The 6,532-nt window shown below is 39.3% G+C and overlaps 1 long non-coding RNA gene across 4 annotated transcripts in view; it reads right to left on the bottom strand.

Annotated features, from left to right (window-relative positions):
- The window catches only part of LOC111250309 (uncharacterized), a 48,340-nt gene extending 42,996 nt beyond the window's left edge, over positions 1 to 5,344 (bottom strand). For 2 of the 4 annotated variants that reach the window (XR_015326866.1, XR_015326865.1), the window contains exons 1-2: positions 5,013 to 5,344; positions 446 to 591 (exon numbers count right to left, since the gene is read on the bottom strand). This is a non-coding gene — a long non-coding RNA (uncharacterized LOC111250309). The remainder of the gene's footprint in view (positions 1 to 445; positions 592 to 5,012) is intronic. The other 2 variants (XR_015326864.1, XR_002673292.2) reach the window with 2 other exon arrangements.
- Between the last annotated feature and the right edge of the window lie 1,188 nt (positions 5,345 to 6,532).

Genomic DNA, 6,532 nt, shown 5'->3' on the forward strand with positions numbered 1-6,532 from the left:
TTTAAAGACGAATGCTATAGCTAATCAAACGTGCCTGAACCATATTAACTCTAATAGTTGGCTCGTTCGAAATGCGTACGCTGAGGATTTAATATAAGAAGCTTTGGAAGTTTATCTGGTAGAATACACAGCTGGTGAAGTAATGAAAATTCAGTTGAGGAATATTGTGTATCTTGACATCCGAAACAATCCGCAAGTTACCTAATCCTATTTTCGAGCTCTCACCCTTAACTAAATGAGTTCCTCGTCCAAATGAAGTCGTCCAAATTTTTCTTTCCGTTATTACCGATCTAGCAGCATTGACATGCTAAATTCCTCGATTGACCTAGATCGATCCTTCAGGTTCGGCTACGATTCTCCGTATAGTATATATAAGCTGGCTCACTTAAATGTAGTCAAAAGGAGTTTTAACAACTTGTACCAAAAGGCAATGGAGATCGCTCACCTGAATCACCGCTCGGAAACAGTTTATTTTTCCTCTGGAACAATCGCTTTCGCCAGATGGTCTGTACGCTCTACTACTACTCCTCCCAACCTGTCTCCGATCAAGTGAGGAGACCCAATTCGAGCGAAAAAAAAAGGCCATCTTGCCTGAAATGTAACAGAAATGGGGCAATATCGAATGGTATTTTTTGACTAAGTGTTTACTGCCAATGACATAAACGTTTCTCACCAAATATAAATAGCATTATTCCATTGTTTGGGTATGTGATTTACGGTACATCGTATGAGCAGCATTACATAAAATTAAATGAAACAATCGTGTTTTCGAGGTGAATTGCGCCGAAAATGCGTTTGAACTCGGTTTGGGCGAGCATATCAGGATAGGGCTTCGATTGTTGGCAATTGTTACGCGACGGGAGAACGGCTGACCTTCAAAGTTTATTGGTGAGTATTTGGAATCAACTCGACTGTACAAGTGTCCGATCCAAGTAGATCTGATCGTTAAGGCTCTGACACAGAGAATCATGAAATGCGTATTTACGCTACCTAATGAATCTATAATTAAGTTGGTCGAATCAATTTATAGCGCCGTTCCCTTACCTATCTTTAGGAATTGTGCTAAAATTGTGCAAGTTGAATTATCGACCGTTCGTTTGATTAGTGCGTCAGAAAAATTTGGGGATGAGTACTAACAATAACGAGATCGATGGTCGTCTGTATCAACTAGTATAATGTATTTGCTATTATTTAAATAAAAAAATTTAAAAAATTAAGAATAAAAATGTCCTTTTTTCTAGGCGTCGGTTATAGTAATATTTTTATTGGTAATAATATTCTTCAGTGGTCAAAATGCTTCAATGCATTCGGAGAGCCTGTTGAAATACCTATATCTAATAATACCTCTGGAATCGAAATCTGACTTTTCGAAGTTCCGACCCGAGTCCCTTATATAATTTGAGTAACGTTTTCGATGCTGATCTGTTGTTGTAGTAACATATTTGTATAATATAATAATAACATTTGACATAATCTTCTGATTGTTTTTGCTACTATCGTTCGGAACTATATTATGAAATCAAATCGACAAATGCAAACATACTGCCGACAGTGTCATGGAATAAGGCTAGCTACTCACGGTATGCTTGTAGTTAACTTAGCGTCAAGGCTAGTGTAACGGTCAACCCTTTTTCCATCGGCTCTGTCATCGGATCTGTCCATCGGATCAGAGAAGACCGGCCTTGCGGTCAGAGGAAATTTTAGAATGGAACATCAATGGGTAGTCTATACTCGAATTAATGCGCCAGTTCCGTCGAAAACATTTCCATCGCTATATACCTAGATGGCCATTACTATTGAAGTGTGAGGCTTTTCAAACACTTGTGCCGATTGAGCCAGAGTTACAGCTTTTTAATGAGAATTTAAATAGTGCAATACCACGCAGTGCAAATACTCTTTAGCTGAAACACAAAGAGAAAACTATACGGAAATGGAAGTTTTGATGCTGTTTCCTTTGGCTGTGTGTTCAATGCACTTTCAGTAACTATAGGAACAGTAGTAAGGGCCCTCTCGACTAAATGTAACTTGTTCTTACAACTTAATTTGCTTAGAACATTCAGATCGTTTTTGCATAGTACTTATGAGAAATCATTGTGAACGACGCCATCGCAATCCACCTTCTATTCAAAAGCAACAGATCTGTCTTGCATTCGTTACAAGAGCTTAATCCTGTGCTGCAGGGCACGTACACGTGGGAGTTTTGGTACCACCACCCATAAATCGGTAGAGATTCGGTGTATTAGCTTGAAATCTACCTTGCCTTTACGGAGACGCAAGTCGCTGACACGTACTTACTACGTGTGAGGTTCAATTTTCAGATCACGCGTTTGGTTTACTGCTGTTAACCCCCGATTGCCGACATAGTCATTTTTTATGAGATCATTTTGCCGGGGCATTTATGAATCCGGAAGTGTAGGCTAAGTGTTATTATTCGTTTGTGAAAATTTTATATCGAAAGATGGTCCTCTTCAGTAACACCTCTATCATAACTTTTGATATCGATGACGGCGTACTTCACGTATATCAAAATATGAGGATCATGCTGAAATAATCAACGAACCCGTGTGACCGGTAAATGTATGTGGTGTTTTCACTTCGGTTACATATTTGCTGAAGAGTCTGCATTATTAGGAATATCAAAATCATACTGGATGAATTTATTGGCGGAAAACTTCAGCTTTTGGTGGATTAAGTCTGGCAGAAATCTTTCTGATAATTTGAGCTTTGTCATGATGTCCTATCAGGTAAAACTGATTTGTCTTGTGCATTAGTGCTAGCTAATCTTTGACCTTTAAGAAGCATCCCGATACCGGTTTGTGAATCAATATGATCCACAAACCTTCACAAAGATCGTCCAAAGGGAGAAACACAACATCGCAACATAAAAAGATCTTTCTACGCGTACCCCCCGGTCTTTTTTTAATCAGCAGTTTTTTAAATTTCCAATAATAAGTTAAACGACATTCTGCTCTGGTCTTTTTTTAATCAGCAGTTTTTTAAATTTCCAATAATAAGTTAAACGACATTCTGCTCTATTTTCGTGGGTTTCATTAGTAGTACCCAGCAGATCATGAATGCCACGAAAAAAAGCATCTGTTACTACGCCTCATCGGATGCGAAACATCCAGCGGGGAATCAATGGCAGCCCGTGCAATCTAGAGCTGCTGTTATCGACTGACACCTCTTTTGCAAGCGGCATAGTTTCACTCATATCCAATGAATAAAAAAAATCATTGCTTCGTTAACCGAGTTGATCGGGAGTCATAATCTAACAAGATCATTTCACTAAGTTGTTTCGGGGGTGTGCTGGTGGGGTTAGTTACGTCTTGCACAAAATCATCGCTTATTTGGAAGGGAAGGTTTGGCTCTGAGTTGGCTAATTCACTTGTTGTTGTAGAAGCCCATTTTGACATTCAACTTCATAGCTATATCATTTTTTCGATGATCCTGCCTTCAGTACTGCAGCGGACCACTCTGCTCGGGGAAGATTGACTTAGATCCTTACACGTCTTGTCAAATAAGTTGAACATTAATTAGATGCGATGATTTCGCGTCTCACGGCTTTGTTCCGTGTATAACAGTGCGAGTTCTGTAACACCTATAATGATCGCTACATTGAGATTACTTTAAATGCAGAGACCATGCCAGGTTAAAATATGAATTTCCACATCGCAGATCTTACCTTTTAGGATATATTGTCATTTCCGCATGCTATAGGTCTTATGGAGCTTGCAGGTAACGGACTACAGTTTCACCAATTAGAAGCCGGATTAAATTTCTCCTATTTTTCGAAATATTATATTGACGTTGGTCTAATTATATGCAAATTTGATAGCTCTTTCGCAAAGGGTTTGTTTATTGTTTGACGCCTGTGCAACGTTCCAAAGTTGATGTGACGCTAAAAGTGTTACAAAGGTTTGCTTTTGCAAGCACTGAGATCAATACGCTTACACTTTTTTGTTCTGAGCCTTAAAAAATATTTTCAATGGATGCACAGCACGAACCGCTGTTCGGTCTGCACCAAAAAGCACACCCAAGTCTTCATCCAGCTGTCGAGTCACACTAAAGCACTTAGTTCGTTGAAAATTTCGAATGGCCTCATCCAAGGCCGTTAAGTGCCTAGTGGCACTAAAATATAACGGCTGGCTAAACATCTCTAACAGAAAATTCTAGATAAATATTAAAAGCAGTGAAGGATCTAATATTCTTATAGATAATTTTGGATTCTCGAGAACAAAATACTAACGGCTTATTATGTATAACTGGAGGCTTATCTGCCCCTATTTATGTGTAAGAGCGCTTGCATGGCCTACCATGCAGTCGATGTGTCGGCCGTCGGTAATGATTTACTACCTATTTTTCGTATTCAATAAAGGCAAAATAATCTACCTGAATGAGATCAAAATAACCTGGGACTAAAACAAGCCAAACGGATTTGTGTCTATGGTCAACTTAATTTGTTCAAAAGCGTGGAACAACATCACCCCGGTTACATAACGTTGAAATTGTACAATGTAGATCGACATCGTTCCATCTTTCGCACCTCTTTCCGGTCTTCGTCTGCAGCAGCCAAACCTATAATGTGTTCAGCTCGGAATTATCGAGAACTCAATATCACACTCAAATGGCGCTTACTTAAGTATGACAGACACTGATTATACCTTTTGCTATACTAACGTTAGCCAGATCTAATTAGGTCTGCAGTACCTATAAAGTGATGGGCATCGAACCATAAATTTGAAAACCGCCTATTTGAGCTTTCTTTCAAACGCAGTCCAGGAGATCTAGCAATCTGGACGAATCTTCAATGAAAAACGTCTCTCTACTATTTGCGTTTTCCGCCCCTATTTGTTATAGACTATACTTAGAGACCAACAAAATGTAGACTAGAAAAATTCAGTCTGAGCCTTCGCGTTTCATCTGTGTGTAGCCAAGCAGAGTTTTCTTCTACAATCGGTTTTTACAAAAACATATCACTGCATACGAAATTCTTAATAACCAATGGAGCTTACCCAATTCTTTGACCATCACGCAAGAATTTACTTTCTGGCCATTGGCAACTGCTCGCGTGATTATAGCCGATAGTATTACATTGCGAGTAGAACGTCGTATTAAACATTAAATTAGTGCCAGACTACAAAGCTCTGCAGGGGGGTCTCCGTGCACTTCCCCGCTCCACAGCCGTGCTGATAAATACCTCATCCAGCTTAGGCTTAGCGAGAGGCCACAGTGGTGTAGAGAGGTTCTGGCCCACGTTCGTTGTTTTTCAGGGAACGATTTTGTGTACACGTTAAAATATATGGAAGTTTTAGCTCTTTATAAACGCAATACGTTGTAGCTGACAAGATATCTGATGTGCTTTTTTCTTTGCCTCGTTTTAATTGACCCATCTTTTAATAGCTGCACAGGGCTCTCCGGCTTGCTGTCAACTACTTTGTCATAACGCGCTTGAGAAACCAAGAAATCCTGATACGTTCAAACAGATTACGCAATGTATCATAAAGACGCCGTGTGAAGTATTAACGACTAGATACCAGCTCTATAGGGTCGAGTTTTTTAATGCATTCATCTGCACTGTTTATTAAACATCTGTTTTGTAAACAGTATCCCCGTTATGCCCCTTAAAGCGGCAGATCTTCATTTATCTCTCTCTCTAGGAGACTCTAGCGCTGAAGGACAGGTGCTTTGTAAGTATACTCTACGAATAGCTTAACAAGAAGCCACGAAACAAAAACAGGGTTTTTATAAAAGGAAAAGGCTATGAATAAGCAACAATCTAAGATCTAAGTAAATAAATTAACTAAAGTACCATAATTGTTGCGAGCAATATGCAACAACGGATCGAGTAACTTATTTTAGGACATTTACAACACTCCGCTAACAGTTTTCTCCCATTGAACCTTCACCGGTGAGAAAACTAGTGCAATTTCAGGCTGCCCTACAAATATTACTTTAACATAAACAGCTTAATTCAAGGTTATGAATGCCCCACAGATGATGTATACCCAAAGCCTAACAACGGTTTGCTAAAATTTCAGATGTTGTTGCGCGCTGCTGTGACGCGTATCGCGTATGCCGGGTAAATAGCATGACAACCTTACCACAGTACCACCACCTCTCAAATGAATCCATAACATCCAAAACCCATAAAGTGAGATGTAGAAATAGTTTAAAAAAAAAAAGCATCTGTTAAAGTGAAACCAACTTTTAAGCACAACTTTAAGCGGACGTTGAACGTAACGCCGCCGAGTATTCAAAAAAAAAACAGACAGCAGACGACAGTACGTCTTTCGGTAACATTCCAGTTATATCTAACTAGCGAGGTAAGTAAAGACTGCGTCAAAAGAGTGGCGACATTTTAGATTTGTACCTATTTGTACGTGTTTCAATCGTCTAAACTATAGTTGTTTCCTTTCAAGTGATCTCCGTTAGATTCAACGAACGTGTTTTTCCACTATTCTCCGTAAAAAATACGATATAAGTTGTGATGTGTTGATTGCCAGCACTCGGGTGAATGGCTGGTAACTTTAAC

The sequence above is a fragment of the Varroa destructor genome, unplaced genomic scaffold (genome assembly GCF_002443255.2).
Source record: "Varroa destructor unplaced genomic scaffold, Vdes_3.0 BEIS01000004.1, whole genome shotgun sequence".
In the NCBI taxonomy this organism is placed as follows: Eukaryota; Metazoa; Arthropoda; class Arachnida; order Mesostigmata; family Varroidae; genus Varroa; species Varroa destructor.